This window comes from Petromyzon marinus, chromosome 42, assembly GCF_048934315.1.
Source record: "Petromyzon marinus isolate PM22_M1 ecotype Great Lakes invasive population chromosome 42, UKy_Petmar_22M1.pri1.0, whole genome shotgun sequence".
NCBI classification, from domain to species: Eukaryota; Metazoa; Chordata; class Hyperoartia; order Petromyzontiformes; family Petromyzontidae; genus Petromyzon; species Petromyzon marinus.
In genome coordinates, this window is record NC_133708.1 from 5,387,361 (window position 1) to 5,402,422 (window position 15,062).

The 15,062-nt window shown below is 41.9% G+C and overlaps 13 non-coding genes across 13 annotated transcripts; all 13 read right to left on the reverse strand.

Moving 5' to 3' along the window:
- Positions 1-34: 34 nt before the first annotated feature.
- Positions 35-150, reverse strand: LOC142930687 (U5 spliceosomal RNA). Its single transcript, XR_012946638.1, has one exon. It is a non-coding gene; the product is annotated as a U5 spliceosomal RNA (small nuclear RNA).
- Positions 151-1,268: 1,118 nt separating this feature from the next.
- LOC142930681 (U5 spliceosomal RNA) lies at positions 1,269-1,384 on the reverse strand. The gene has a single exon (XR_012946632.1). It is a non-coding gene; the product is annotated as a U5 spliceosomal RNA (small nuclear RNA).
- A 1,122-nt stretch (positions 1,385-2,506) lies between these two features.
- LOC142930682 (U5 spliceosomal RNA) lies at positions 2,507-2,622 on the reverse strand. The gene has a single exon (XR_012946633.1). It is a non-coding gene; the product is annotated as a U5 spliceosomal RNA (small nuclear RNA).
- A 1,117-nt stretch (positions 2,623-3,739) lies between these two features.
- On the reverse strand, positions 3,740-3,855 carry LOC142930754 (U5 spliceosomal RNA). Its single transcript, XR_012946704.1, has one exon. It is a non-coding gene; the product is annotated as a U5 spliceosomal RNA (small nuclear RNA).
- Positions 3,856-4,982: 1,127 nt separating this feature from the next.
- Positions 4,983-5,096, reverse strand: LOC142930763 (U5 spliceosomal RNA). Its single transcript, XR_012946713.1, has one exon. It is a non-coding gene; the product is annotated as a U5 spliceosomal RNA (small nuclear RNA).
- Positions 5,097-6,212: 1,116 nt separating this feature from the next.
- LOC142930705 (U5 spliceosomal RNA) lies at positions 6,213-6,328 on the reverse strand. The gene has a single exon (XR_012946656.1). It is a non-coding gene; the product is annotated as a U5 spliceosomal RNA (small nuclear RNA).
- A 1,117-nt stretch (positions 6,329-7,445) lies between these two features.
- LOC142930711 (U5 spliceosomal RNA) lies at positions 7,446-7,561 on the reverse strand. The gene has a single exon (XR_012946662.1). It is a non-coding gene; the product is annotated as a U5 spliceosomal RNA (small nuclear RNA).
- A 1,122-nt stretch (positions 7,562-8,683) lies between these two features.
- LOC142930646 (U5 spliceosomal RNA) lies at positions 8,684-8,799 on the reverse strand. The gene has a single exon (XR_012946597.1). It is a non-coding gene; the product is annotated as a U5 spliceosomal RNA (small nuclear RNA).
- Positions 8,800-9,912: 1,113 nt separating this feature from the next.
- LOC142930706 (U5 spliceosomal RNA) lies at positions 9,913-10,028 on the reverse strand. Its single transcript, XR_012946657.1, has one exon. It is a non-coding gene; the product is annotated as a U5 spliceosomal RNA (small nuclear RNA).
- Positions 10,029-11,145: 1,117 nt separating this feature from the next.
- Positions 11,146-11,261, reverse strand: LOC142930712 (U5 spliceosomal RNA). The gene has a single exon (XR_012946663.1). It is a non-coding gene; the product is annotated as a U5 spliceosomal RNA (small nuclear RNA).
- A 1,123-nt stretch (positions 11,262-12,384) lies between these two features.
- Positions 12,385-12,500, reverse strand: LOC142930647 (U5 spliceosomal RNA). Its single transcript, XR_012946598.1, has one exon. It is a non-coding gene; the product is annotated as a U5 spliceosomal RNA (small nuclear RNA).
- A 1,116-nt stretch (positions 12,501-13,616) lies between these two features.
- LOC142930655 (U5 spliceosomal RNA) lies at positions 13,617-13,732 on the reverse strand. Its single transcript, XR_012946606.1, has one exon. It is a non-coding gene; the product is annotated as a U5 spliceosomal RNA (small nuclear RNA).
- Positions 13,733-14,861: 1,129 nt separating this feature from the next.
- On the reverse strand, positions 14,862-14,976 carry LOC142930685 (U5 spliceosomal RNA). Its single transcript, XR_012946636.1, has one exon. It is a non-coding gene; the product is annotated as a U5 spliceosomal RNA (small nuclear RNA).
- Positions 14,977-15,062: the final 86 nt, after the last annotated feature.

The window sequence follows — 15,062 nt, forward strand, 5'->3', positions numbered from 1 at the left end:
CAGCAAACTCAATCTTTTTGTTACTTTCAAGGAAACCCTGCCAGAGCAGGGTTATGAAAAATAGTTTAAGACTCATAAGAGTGTTCCTCTCCACGGAAATCTTTAGTAAAAGGCAAAAGATTTATTCGCTCTGAAGAGAAACCAGAGTCAAGTTTAGTTCCATCATTAGTAGGTACTTATCGGAACACTCCTACATTTATCCTATGGGACCTGTTCTTCGCAACTTTAGTAAAATTAAAACGTCCTTTGATACAACTTAAAATCAGTGATTATTAAATTTCCATTCATGTTTTTACACGAGGGTTATTAAAGTAAAGGTAATGTTATTCTGCACATAGTTTACTTCACATTGTGTTCATTGTACATAATTACAGTATTGGACCAATGGCGGACCCGTAAACATGGCCAATAACTTGGCCAGCATCCGTTAGCTTTTTAAAATACTGTATTTTAACATATTTTAAGAAATACTGTATTGTCATGTATTATATGTATTATGCATACCAACTGTCATCTATTATCTACATATGGCGCTGCATGTTTTATTTCAACACTAGCTTTTTGCCCGTCCAAGGACGGGTGTATTGCAGTAAATCTGAAACTTGCAAGCGAAAAGCAGACCGCGACGTGATATTCATTGCATTAATGCGTGTGCAATTATTTTTTTAATGCGCGGTGACACAGACCTATTTCATGTTAAGGTTATAATCCCTTGTTCATCATGACGTCCTTTTTACTCTGATGTCTCAATAGCGTTACGGAAATCTCGTGACATGAGGGTTCTGCCTATGTAGTGAGGGGTGTAAGTTGACGCCTAGGATAGGGGAGGAGGCCCATTGGCCCCCCATGTGTAGTGACTTCAGCCGCTAATAATTAGTAATGGGGGGAGGAGGTGTCGATTTGGAGGACGTCACCTGCTCTTGAATATTAATGAGGGGGACTGGTCGATGTGGAGTGATGTTACGAGAGTTAAGGACAGACATTAATGGGTGATTATAGTAGGTATTCGGGGGGGGGGGGTGCATCAAGCGTACGTACGCAGGTGGGGGGGGGGGGGATAAAAGTACGCGTGCATACAGGGAAGGGGAAAGGGGATGGACCCTAAACTGAAATACACCCGTCCTTGGACGGGCTATAGGCAAGACAGCTAATAAATAGCTGCATTACTTTGTCACAATGAACACAAAGTGTGTCCCCCCCCCCCACTCTTTTCATGACGTGAAGCACCCGTACCCAGCAAACTCAATCTTTTTGTTACTTTCAAGGAAACCCTGCCAGAGCAGGGTTATGAAAAATAGTTTAAGACTCATAAGAGTGTTCCTCTCCACGGAAATCTTTAGTAAAAGGCAAAAGATTTATTCGCTCTGAAGAGAAACCAGAGTAAAGTTTAGTTCCATCATTAGTAGGTACTTATCGGAACACTCCTACATTTATCCTATGGGACCTGTTCTTCGCAACTTTACTAAAATTAAAACGTCCTTTGATACAACTTAAAATCAGTGATTATTTAATTTCCATTCATGTTTTTACATGAGGGTTATTAAAGTAAAGGTAATGTTATTCTGCACATAGTTTACTTCACATTGTGATCATTGTACATAATTACAGTATTGGACCAATGGCGGACCCGTAAACATGGCCCAAAAACTTGGTCAGCATCCGTTAGCTTTTTAAAATACTGTATTTTAACAAACATTTTAATAAATATACTGTATTGTCATGTATTATATGTATTATGCATACCAACTGTCATCTATTATCTACATATGGCACTGCATGTTTTATTTAAACACTAGCCTTTTGCCCGTCCAAGGACGGGTGTATTGCAATAAATCTGAAACTTGCAAGCGAAAAGCAGACCGCGACGTGATATTCATTGCATTAATGCGTGTGCAATTATTTTTTTAATGCGCGGTGACACAGACCTATTTCATGTTAAGGTTATAATCCCTTGTTCATCATGACGTCCTTTTTACTCTGATGTCTCAATAGCGTTACGGAAATCTCGTGACATGAGGGTTCTGCCTATGTAGTGAGGGGTGTAAGTTGACGCCTAGGATAGGGGAGGAGGCCCATTGGCCCCCCATGTGTAGTGACTTCAGCCGCTAATAATTAGGAATGGGGGGAGGAGGTGTCGATTTGGAGGACGTCACCTGCTCTTGAATATTAATGAGGGGGACTGGTCGATGTGGAGTGATGTTACGAGAGTTAAGGACAGACATTAATGGGTGATTATAGTAGGTATTCGGGGGGGGGGGGTGCATCAAGCGTACGTACGCAGGTGGGGGGGGGGGGGATAAAAGTACGCGTGCATACAGGGAGGGGGAAAGGGGATGGACCCTAAACTGAAATACACCCGTCCTTGGACGGGCTATAGGCAAGACAGCTAATAAATAGCTGCGTTACTTTGTCACAATGAACACAAAGTGTGTCCCCCCCCCCACTCTTTTCATGACGTGAAGCACCCGTACCCAGCAAACTCAATCTTTTTGTTACTTTCAAGGAAACCCTGCCAGAGCAGGGTTATGAAAAATAGTTTAAGACTCATAAGAGTGTTCCTCTCCACGGAAATCTTTAGTAAAAGGCAAAAGATTTATTCGCTCTGAAGAGAAACCAGAGTAAAGTTTAGTTCCATCATTAGTAGGTACTTATCAGAACACTCCTACATTTATCCTATGGGACCTGTTCTTCGCAACTTTACTAAAATTAAAACGTCCTTTGATACAACTTAAAATCAGTGATTATTTAATTTCCATTCATGTTTTTACACGAGGGTTATTAAAGTAAAGGTAATGTTATTCTGCACATAGTTTACTTCACATTGTGATCATTGTACATAATTACAGTATTGGACCAATGGCGGACCCGTAAACATGGCCCAAAAACTTGGTCAGCATCCGTTAGCTTTTTAAAATACTGTATTTTAACAAACATTTTAATAAATATACTGTATTGTCATGTATTATATGTATTATGCATACCAACTGTCATCTATTATCTACATATGGCACTGCATGTTTTATTTAAACACTAGCCTTTTGCCCGTCCAAGGACGGGTGTATTGCTATAAATCTGAAACTTGCAAGCGAAAAGCAGACCGCGACGTGATATTCATTGCATTAATGCGTGTGCAATTTGTTTTTTAATGCGCGGTGACACAGACCTATTTCATGTTAAGGTTATAATCCCTTGTTCATCATGACGTCCTTTTTACTCTGATGTCTCAATAGCGTTACGGAAATCGCGTGACATGAGGGTTCTGCCTATGTAGTGAGGGGTGTAAGTTGACGCCTAGGATAGGGGAGGAGGCACCTTGGCCCCCGCTGTGTAGTTACTTCAGCCGCTAATAATTAGGAATAAGGGGAGGGGGTGTCGATTTGGAGGACGTCACCTGCTCTTGAATATTAATGAGGGGGACTGGTCGATGTGGAGTGATGTTACGAGAGTTAAGGACAGACATTAATGGGTGATTATAGTAGGTAGTCGGGGGGGGGGGGGGTTCATCAAGCGTACGTACGCAGGGGGGGGGGTAAAAGTACGCGTGCATACAGGGAGGGGGAAAGGGGATGGACCCTAAACTGAAATACACCCGTCCTTGGACGGGCTATAGGCTAGTCAGATCATAAATAGCTGCATAACTTTGTCGCAATGAACACAAAGTGTGTCCCCCCCCCCTCTCTTTTCATGATGTAAAGCACCCATACCCAGCAACCTCAATCTTTTTGTTACTTTCAAGGAAACCCTGCCAGAGCAGGGTTACGAAAAATAGTTTAAGACTCATTAGAGTGTTCCTCTCCACGGAAATCTTTAGTAAAAGGCGAAAGATTTATTCGCTCTGAAGAGAAACCAGAGTAAAGTTTAGTTCCATCATTAGTAGGTACTTATCGGAACACTCCTACATTTATCCTATGGGACCTGTTCTTCGCAACTTTACTAAAATTAAAACGTCCTTTGATACAACTTAAAATAAGTGATTATTTAATTTCCATTCATGTTTTTACACGAGGGTTATTAAAGTAAAGGTAATGTTATTCTGCACATAGTTTACTTCACATTGTGATCATTGTACATAATTACAGTATTGGACCAATGGCGGACCCGTAAACATGGCCAATAACTTGGCCAGCATCCGTTAGCTTTTTAAAATACTGTATTTTAACAAACATATTTTAAGAAATATACTGTATTGTCATGTATTATATGTATTATGCATACCAACTGTCATCTATTATCTACATATGGCACTGCATGTTTTATTTAAACACTAGCCTTTTGCCCGTCCAAGGACGGGTGTATTGCAATAAATCTGAAACTTGCAAGCGAAAAGCAGACCGCGACGTGATATTCATTGCATTAATGCGTGTGCAATTTTTTTTCAATGCGCGGTGACACAGACCTATTTCATGTTAAGGTTATAATGCCTTGTTCATCATGACGTCCTTTTTACTCTGATGTCTCAATAGCGTTACGGAAATCTCGTGACATGAGGGTTCTGCCTATGTAGTGAGGGGTGTAAGTTGATGCCTAGGATAGGGGAGGAGGCCCCTTGGCCCCCGCTGTGTAGTGACTTCAGCCGCTAATAATTAGGAATGGGGGGAGGAGGTGTCGATTTGGAGGACGTCACCTGCTCTTGAATATTAATGAGGGGGACTGGTCGATGTGGAGTGATGTTACGAGAGTTAAGGACAGACATTAATGGGTGATTATAGTAGGTATTCGGGGGGGGGGGTGCATCAAGCGTACGTACGCAGGTGGGGGGGGGGGGGGGGGTAAAAGTACGCGTGCATACAGGGAGGGGGAAAGGGGATGGACCCTAAACTGCAATACACCCGTCCTTGGACGGGCTATAGGCTAGTCAGATAATAAATAGATGTGTAACTTTGTTGCAATGAACACAAAGTGTGTCCCCCCCCCCCCCTCTCTTTTCATAATGTGAAGCACCCGTACCCAGGAACCTCGATCTTTTTGTTACTTTCAAGGAAACCCTGCCAGAGCAGGGTTACGAAAAATAGTTTAAGACTCATTAGTGTTCCTCTCCACGGAAATCTTTAGTAAAAGGCGAAAGATTTATTCGCTCTGAAGAGAAACCAGAGTAAAGTTTAGTTCCATCATTAGTAGGTACTTATCGGAACACTCCTACATTTATCCTATGGGACCTGTTCTTCGCAACTTTACTAAAATTAAAACGTCCTTTGATACAACTTGAAATCAGTGATTATTTAATTTCCATTCATGTTTTTACACGAGGGTTATTAAAGTAAAGGTAATGTTATTCTGCACATAGTTTACTTCACATTGTGATCATTGTACATAATTACAGTATTGGACCAATGGCGGACCCGTAAACATGGCCCAAAAACTTGGTCAGCATCCATTAGCTTTTTAAAATACTGTATTTTAACAAAAATATTTTAAGAAATATACTGTATTGTCATGTATTATATGTATTATGCATACCAACTGTCATCTATTATCTACATATGGCGCTGCATGTTTTATTTCAACACTAGCCTTTTGCCCGTCCAAGGACGGGTGTATTGCAATAAATCTGAAACTTGCAAGCAAAAAGCAGACCGCGACGTGATATTCATTGCACTAATGCGTGTGCAATTTTTTTTTAATGCGCGGTGACACAGACCTACTTCATGTTAAGGTTATAATCCCTTGTTCATCATGACGTCCTTTTTACTCCGATGTCTCAATAGCGTTACGGAAATCTCGTGACATGAGGGTTCTGCCTATGTAGTGAGGGGTGTAAGTTGACGCCTAGGATAGGGGAGGAGGCCCATTGGCACCCCATGTGTAGTGACTTCAGCCGCTAATAATTAGGAATGGGGGGAGGAGTCGATTTGGAGGACGTCACCTGCTCTTGAATATTAATGAGGGGGACTGGTCGATGTGGAGTGATGTTACGAGAGTTAAGGACAGACATTAATGGGTGATTATAGTAGGTATTCGGGGGGGGGTGCATCAAGCGTACGTACGCAGGTGGGGGGGGGGGGGGGGGAAAGTACGCGTGCATTCCGGGGTGGGGGAAAGTGGAAAGACCCTAAACTGAAATACACCCGTCCTTGGACGGGCTATAGGCTAGTCAGATAAAAAATAGCTGCGTCACTTTGTCGCAATGAACAGAAAGTGTGTCCCCCCCTCTCTTTTCATGACGTGAAGTACCCGTACCCAGCAACCTCAATCTTTTTGTTACTTTCAAGGAAACCCTGCCAAAGCAGGGTTACGAAACATAGTTTAAGACTCATTAGAGTGTTCCTCCCCACGGAAATCTTTAGTAAAAGGCGAAAGATTTATTCGCTCTGAAGAGAAACCAGAGTCAAGTTTAGTTCCATCATTAGTAGGTACTTATCGGAACACTCCTACATTTATCCTATGGGACCTGTTCTTCGCAACTTTAGTAAAATTAAAACGTCCTTTGATACAACTTAAAATCAGTGATTATTAAATTTCCATTCATGTTTTTACACGAGGGTTATTAAAGTAAAGGTAATGTTATTCTGCACATAGTTTACTTCACATTGTGTTCATTGTACATAATTACAGTATTGGACCAATGGCGGACCCGTAAACATGGCCAATAACTTGGCCAGCATCCGTTAGCTTTTTAAAATACTGTATTTTAACATATTTTAAGAAATACTGTATTGTCATGTATTATATGTATTATGCATACCAACTGTCATCTATTATCTACATATGGCGCTGCATGTTTTATTTCAACACTAGCTTTTTGCCCGTCCAAGGACGGGTGTATTGCAGTAAATCTGAAACTTGCAAGCGAAAAGCAGACCGCGACGTGATATTCATTGCATTAATGCGTGTGCAATTATTTTTTTAATGCGCGGTGACACAGACCTATTTCATGTTAAGGTTATAATCCCTTGTTCATCATGACGTCCTTTTTACTCTGATGTCTCAATAGCGTTACGGAAATCTCGTGACATGAGGGTTCTGCCTATGTAGTGAGGGGTGTAAGTTGACGCCTAGGATAGGGGAGGAGGCCCATTGGCCCCCCATGTGTAGTGAATTCAGCCGCTAATAATTAGGAATGGGGGGAGGAGGTGTCGATTTGGAGGACGTCACCTGCTCTTGAATATTAATGAGGGGGACTGGTCGATGTGGAGTGATGTTACGAGAGTTAAGGACAGACATTAATGGGTGATTATAGTAGGTATTCGGGGGGGGGGGTGCATCAAGCGTACGTACGCAGGTGGGGGGGGGGGGGGGATAAAAGTACGCGTGCATACAGGGAGGGGGAAAGGGGATGGACCCTAAACTGAAATACACCCGTCCTTGGACGGGCTATAGGCAAGACAGCTAATAAATAGCTGCGTTACTTTGTCACAATGAACACAAAGTGTGTCCCCCCCCCACTCTTTTCATGACGTGAAGCACCCGTACCCAGCAAACTCAATCTTTTTGTTACTTTCAAGGAAACCCTGCCAGAGCAAGGTTACGAAAAATAGTTTAAGACTCATTAGAGTGTTCCTCTCCACGGAAATCTTTAGTAAAAGGCGAAATATTTATTCGCTCTGAAGAGAAACCAGAGTATTGTTTAGTTCCATCATTAGTAGGTACTTATCAGAACCCTCCTACATTTATCCTATGGGACCTGTTCTTCGCAACTTTAGTAAAATTAAAACGTCCTTTGATACAACTTAAAATCAGTGATTATTTAATTTCCATTCATGTTTTTACACGAGGGTTATTAAAGTAAAGGTAATAGTATTCTGCACATAGTTTACTTCACATTGTGTTCATTGTACATAATTACAGTATTGGACCAATGGCGGACCCGTAAACGTGGCCCAAAAACTTGGTAAGCATCCGTTAGCTTTTTAAAATACTGTATTTTAACAAACATATTTTAAGAAATATACTGTATTGTCATGTATTATATGTATTATGCATACCAACTGTCATCTATTATCTACATATGGCACTGCATGTTTTATTTAAACACTAGCCTTTTGCCCGTCCAATGACGGGTGTATTGCAATAAATCTGAAACTTGCAAGCGAAAAGCAGACCGCGACGTGATATTCATTGCATTAATGCGTGTGCAATTTTTTTTTAATGCGCGGTGACACAGACCTATTTCATGTTAAGGTTATAATCCCTTGTTCATCATGACGTCCTTTTTACTCTGATGTCTCAATAGCGTTACGGAAATCTCGTGACATGAGGGTTCTGCCTATGTAGTGAGGGGTGTAAGTTGACGCCTAGGATAGGGGAGGAGGCCCATTGGCCCCCCATGTGTAGTGACTTCAGACGCTAATAATTAGGAATGGGGGGAGGGGGTGTCGATTTGGAGGACGTCCCTGCTCTTGAATATTAATGAGGGGGACTGGTCGATGTGGAGTGATGTTACGAGAGTTAAGGACAAACATTAATGGGTGATTATAGTAGATATTCGGGGGGGGGGGGGGGTGCATCAAGCGTACGTACGCAGGTGGGGGAGGGGGGGAAAGTACGCGTGCATACAGGGAGGGGGGAAAGGGGATGGACCCTAAACTGAAATACACCTGTCCTTGGACGGGCTATAGGCTAGTCAGATAATAACTAGCTGCGTAACTTTGTCGCAATGAACACAAAGTGTGTCCCCCCCCCTCTCTTTTCATGACGTGAAGCACCCGTACCCAGCAAACTCAATCTTTTTGTTACTTTCAAGGAAACCCTGCCAGAGCAGGGTTACGAAAAATAGTTGAAGACTCATTAGAGTGTTCCTCTCCACGGAAATCTTTAGTAAAAGGCGAAAGATTTATTCGCTCTGAAGAGAAACCAGAGTAAAGTTTAGTTCCATCATTAGTAGGTACTTATCGGAACACTCCTACATTTATCCTATGGGACCTGTTCTTCGCAACTTTAGTAAAATTAAAACGTGCTTTGATACAACTTCAAATCAGTGATTATTTAATTTCCATTCATGTTTTTACACGATGGTTATTAAAGTAAAGGTAATAGTATTCTGCACATAGTTTACTTCACATTGTGTTCATTGTACATAATTACAGTATTGGACCAATGGCGGACCCGTAAACATGGCCCAAAAACTTGGTAAGCATCCGTTAGCTTTTTAAAATACTGTATTTTAACAAACATATTTTAAGAAACACTGTATTGTCACGTATTATATGTATTATACATATCAACTGTCATCTATTATCTACATATGGCGCTGCATGTTTTATTTAAACACTAGCCTTTTGCCCGTCCAAGGACGGGTGTATTGCAGTAAATCTGAAACTTGCAAGCGAAAAGCAGACCGCGACGTGATATTCATTGCATTAATGCGTGTGCAATTTGTAAGGGAGCGGTGACATAGACCTATTTCATTTTAAGGTTATAATCCCTTGTTCATCATGACGTCCTTTTTACTCTAATGTCTCAATAGCGTTACGGAAATCTCGTGACATGAGGGTTCTGCCTATGTAGTGAGGGGTGTAAGTTGACGCCTAGGATAGGGGAGGAGGCCCATTGGCCCCCCATGTGTAGTGACTTCAGACGCTAATAATTAGGAATGGGGGGAGGGGGTGTCGATTTGGAGGACGTCACCTGCTCTTGAATATTAATGAGGGGGACTGGTCGATGTGGAGTGATGTTACGAGAGTTAAGGACAGACATTAATGGGTGATTATAGTAGGTATTCGGGGGGGGGTGCATCAAGCGTACGTACGCAGGTGGGGGGGGGGGGGGGTAAAAGTACGCGTGCATACAGGGAGGGGGAAAGTGGAAAGACCCTAAACTGAAATACACCCGTCCTTGGACGGGCTATAGGCTAGTCAGATAAAAAATAGCTGCGTCACTTTGTCGCAATGAACAGAAAGTGTGTCCCCCCCTCTCTTTTCATGACGTGAAGTACCCGTACCCAGCAACCTCAATCTTTTTGTTACTTTCAAGGAAACCCTGCCAAAGCAGGGTTACGAAACATAGTTTAAGACTCATTAGAGTGTTCCTCCCCACGGAAATCTTTAGTAAAAGGCGAAAGATTTATTCGCTCTGAAGAGAAACCAGAGTCAAGTTTAGTTCCATCATTAGTAGGTACTTATCGGAACACTCCTACATTTATCCTATGGGACCTGTTCTTCGCAACTTTAGTAAAATTAAAACGTCCTTTGATACAACTTAAAATCAGTGATTATTAAATTTCCATTCATGTTTTTACACGAGGGTTATTAAAGTAAAGGTAATGTTATTCTGCACATAGTTTACTTCACATTGTGTTCATTGTACATAATTACAGTATTGGACCAATGGCGGACCCGTAAACATGGCCAATAACTTGGCCAGCATCCGTTAGCTTTTTAAAATACTGTATTTTAACATATTTTAAGAAATACTGTATTGTCATGTATTATATGTATTATGCATACCAACTGTCATCTATTATCTACATATGGCGCTGCATGTTTTATTTCAACACTAGCTTTTTGCCCGTCCAAGGACGGGTGTATTGCAGTAAATCTGAAACTTGCAAGCGAAAAGCAGACCGCGACGTGATATTCATTGCATTAATGCGTGTGCAATTATTTTTTTAATGCGCGGTGACACAGACCTATTTCATGTTAAGGTTATAATCCCTTGTTCATCATGACGTCCTTTTTACTCTGATGTCTCAATAGCGTTACGGAAATCTCGTGACATGAGGGTTCTGCCTATGTAGTGAGGGGTGTAAGTTGACGCCTAGGATAGGGGAGGAGGCCCATTGGCCCCCCATGTGTAGTGAATTCAGCCGCTAATAATTAGGAATGGGGGGAGGAGGTGTCGATTTGGAGGACGTCACCTGCTCTTGAATATTAATGAGGGGGACTGGTCGATGTGGAGTGATGTTACGAGAGTTAAGGACAGACATTAATGGGTGATTATAGTAGGTATTCGGGGGGGGGGGTGCATCAAGCGTACGTACGCAGGTGGGGGGGGGGGGGGGATAAAAGTACGCGTGCATACAGGGAGGGGGAAAGGGGATGGACCCTAAACTGAAATACACCCGTCCTTGGACGGGCTATAGGCAAGACAGCTAATAAATAGCTGCGTTACTTTGTCACAATGAACACAAAGTGTGTCCCCCCCCCACTCTTTTCATGACGTGAAGCACCCGTACCCAGCAAACTCAATCTTTTTGTTACTTTCAAGGAAACCCTGCCAGAGCAAGGTTACGAAAAATAGTTTAAGACTCATTAGAGTGTTCCTCTCCACGGAAATCTTTAGTAAAAGGCGAAATATTTATTCGCTCTGAAGAGAAACCAGAGTATTGTTTAGTTCCATCATTAGTAGGTACTTATCAGAACCCTCCTACATTTATCCTATGGGACCTGTTCTTCGCAACTTTAGTAAAATTAAAACGTCCTTTGATACAACTTAAAATCAGTGATTATTTAATTTCCATTCATGTTTTTACACGAGGGTTATTAAAGTAAAGGTAATAGTATTCTGCACATAGTTTACTTCACATTGTGTTCATTGTACATAATTACAGTATTGGACCAATGGCGGACCCGTAAACGTGGCCCAAAAACTTGGTAAGCATCCGTTAGCTTTTTAAAATACTGTATTTTAACAAACATATTTTAAGAAATATACTGTATTGTCATGTATTATATGTATTATGCATACCAACTGTCATCTATTATCTACATATGGCACTGCATGTTTTATTTAAACACTAGCCTTTTGCCCGTCCAATGACGGGTGTATTGCAATAAATCTGAAACTTGCAAGCGAAAAGCAGACCGCGACGTGATATTCATTGCATTAATGCGTGTGCAATTTTTTTTTAATGCGCGGTGACACAGACCTATTTCATGTTAAGGTTATAATCCCTTGTTCATCATGACGTCCTTTTTACTCTGATGTCTCAATAGCGTTACGGAAATCTCGTGACATGAGGGTTCTGCCTATGTAGTGAGGGGTGTAAGTTGACGCCTAGGATAGGGGAGGAGGCCCATTGGCCCCCCATGTGTAGTGACTTCAGACGCTAATAATTAGGAATGGGGGGAGGGGGTGTCGATTTGGAGGACGTCCCTGCTCTTGAATATTAATGAGGGGGACTGGTCGATGTGGAGTGATGTTACGAGAGTTAAGGACAAACATTAATGGGTGATTATAGTAGATATTCGGGGGGGGGGGGGGGGTGCATCAAGCGTACGTACGCAGGTGGGGGAGGGGGGGAAAGTACGCGTGCATACAGGGAGGGGGGAAAGGGGATGGACCCTAAACTGAAATACACCTGTCCTTGGACGGGCTATAGGCTAGTCAGATAATAACTAGCTGCGTAACTTTGTCGCAATGAACACAAAGTGTGTCCCCCCCCCTCTCTTTTCATGACGTGAAGCACCCGTACCCAGCAAACTCAATCTTTTTGTTACTTTCAAGGAAACCCTGCCAGAGCAGGGTTACGAAAAATAGTTGAAGACTCATTAGAGTGTTCCTCTCCACGGAAATCTTTAGTAAAAGGCGAAAGATTTATTCGCTCTGAAGAGAAACCAGAGTAAAGTTTAGTTCCATCATTAGTAGGTACTTATCGGAACACTCCTACATTTATCCTATGGGACCTGTTCTTCGCAACTTTAGTAAAATTAAAACGTGCTTTGATACAACTTCAAATCAGTGATTATTTAATTTCCATTCATGTTTTTACACGATGGTTATTAAAGTAAAGGTAATAGTATTCTGCACATAGTTTACTTCACATTGTGTTCATTGTACATAATTACAGTATTGGACCAATGGCGGACCCGTAAACATGGCCCAAAAACTTGGTAAGCATCCGTTAGCTTTTTAAAATACTGTATTTTAACAAACATATTTTAAGAAACACTGTATTGTCACGTATTATATGTATTATACATATCAACTGTCATCTATTATCTACATATGGCGCTGCATGTTTTATTTAAACACTAGCCTTTTGCCCGTCCAAGGACGGGTGTATTGCAGTAAATCTGAAACTTGCAAGCGAAAAGCAGACCGCAACGTGATATTCATTGCATTAATGCGTGTGCAATTTGTAAGGGAGCGGTGACATAGACCTATTTCATTTTAAGGTTATAATCCCTTGTTCATCATGACGTTCCTTTTTACTCTGATATCTCAATAGCGTTACGGAAATCGCGTGACATGAGGGTTCTGCCAATGTAGTGAGGGGTGTAAGTTGATGCCTAGGATAGGGGAGGAGGCCCCTTGGCCCCCGCTGTGTAGATACTTCAGCCGCTAATAATTAGGAATGGGGGGAGGGGGTGTCGATTTGGAGGACGTCACCTGCTCTTGAATAATAATGAGGGGGACTGGTCGATGTGGAGTGATGTTACGAGAGTTAAGGACAGACATTAATGGGTGATTATAGTTGGTATTGGGGGGGGGTGCATCAAGCGTACGTACGCAGGTGGGGGGGGGAGGGGTAAAAGTACACGTGCATACAGGGAGGGGGGAAAGGAGATGGACCCTAAACTGAAATACACCCGTCCTTGGACGGGCTATAGGCTAGTCAGATAATAAATAGCTGCGTAACTTTGTTGCAATGAACACAAAGTGTGTCCTCCCCCCGTCTCTTTTCATGACGTGAAGCACCCGTACCCAACAACCTCAATCTTTTTGTTACTTTCAAGGAAACCCTGCCAGAGCAGGGTTACGAAAAATAGTTTAAGACTCATTAGAGTGTTCCTCCCCACGGAAATCTTTAGTAAAAGGCGAAAGATTTATTCGCTCTGAAGAGAAACCAGAGTAAAGTTTAGTTCCATCATTAGTAGGTACTTATCGGAACACTCCTACATTTATCCTATGGGACCTATTCTTCGCAACTTTAGTAAAATTAAAACGTCCTATTAAAACGTCCTTTGATACAACTTAAAATCAGTGATTATTTAATTTCCATTCATGTTTTTACACGAGGGTTATTAAAGTAAAGGTAATGTTATTCTGCACATAGTTTACTTCACATTGTGTTCATTGTACATAATTACAGTATTGGACCAATGGCAGACCCGTAAAACATGCCCAATAACTTGGCCAGCATCCTTTAGCTTTTTAAAATACTGTATTTTAACAAACATATTTTAAGAAACATACTGTATTGTCATGTATTATATGTATTATGCATACCAACTGTCATCTATTATCTACATATGGCACTGCAAGTTTTATTTAAACACTAGCCTTTTGCCCGTCCAAGGACGGGTGTATTGCAATAAATCTGAAACTTGCAAGCGAAAAGCAGACCGCGACGTGATATTCATTGCATTAATGCGTGTGCAATGTGTAAGGGAGAGGTGACATAGACCTATTTCATTTTAAGGTTATAATCCCTTGTTCATCATGACGTCCTTTTTACTCTAATGTCTCAATAGCGTTACGGAAATCTCGTGACATGAGGGTTCTGCCTATGTAGTGAGGGGTGTAAGTTGACGCCTAGGATAGGGGAGGAGGCCCATTGGCCCCCCATGTGTAGTGACTTCAGACGCTAATAATTAGGAATGGGGGGAGGGGGTGTCGATTTGGAGGACGTCACCTGCTCTTGAATATTAATGAGGGGGACTGGTCGATGTGGAGTGATGTTACGAGAGTTAAGGACAGACATTAATGGGTGATTATAGTAGATATTCGGGGGGGGGGGTGCATCAAGCGTACGTACGCAGGTGGGGGGGGGGGAAAGTACGCGTGCATACAGGGAGGGGGGAAAGGGGATGGACCCTAAACTGAAATACACCTGTCCTTGGACGGGCTATAGGCTAGTCAGATAATAAGTAGCTGCGTAACTTTGTCACAATGAACACAAAGTGTGCCCCCCCCCCCATCTATTTTCATGACGTAAAGCACCCGTACCCAGCAACCTCAATCTTTTTGTTACTTTCAAGGAAACCCTGCCAGAGTAGGGTTACAAAAATAGTTGAAGACTCATTAGAGTGTTCCTCTCCACGGAAATCTTTAGTAAAAGGCGAAAGATTTATTCGCTCTGAAGAGAAACCAGAGTATTGTTTAGTTCCATCATTAGTAGGTACTTATCGGAACACTACTACATTTATCCTATGGGACCTGTTCTTCGCAACTTTAGTAAAATT